Source organism: Somniosus microcephalus, chromosome 6 (genome assembly GCF_052327205.1).
Source record: "Somniosus microcephalus isolate GS21.2 chromosome 6, FLI_Smic_1.0, whole genome shotgun sequence".
Lineage (NCBI taxonomy): Eukaryota > Metazoa > Chordata > Chondrichthyes > Squaliformes > Somniosidae > Somniosus > Somniosus microcephalus.
In genome coordinates, this window is record NC_140992.1 from 10,221,379 (window position 1) to 10,221,654 (window position 276).

Genomic DNA, 276 nt, shown 5'->3' on the forward strand with positions numbered 1-276 from the left:
CCATTGCTTCACAGAGCCCGGGTGATGATCCAAGGGCAAGGCTCCAGTTACCCTCAGGGCAACATCTGACCAGCGAATTGTGACGTCGGGCAAGTCAAGCCTCCCTCAGAAATGTTCAGAGTGGGTTTTCATGGGGGCTGGGGCAAGTGAGGGATGGGCTTGGGCAAGTGAGGGATGGGCTTGGGCAAGTGAGGAATGGTCTGGGGCAACATAAGAACATAAGAACATAAGAAATAGGAGCAGGAGTAGGCCAATCGGCCCCTCGAGCCTGCTCCG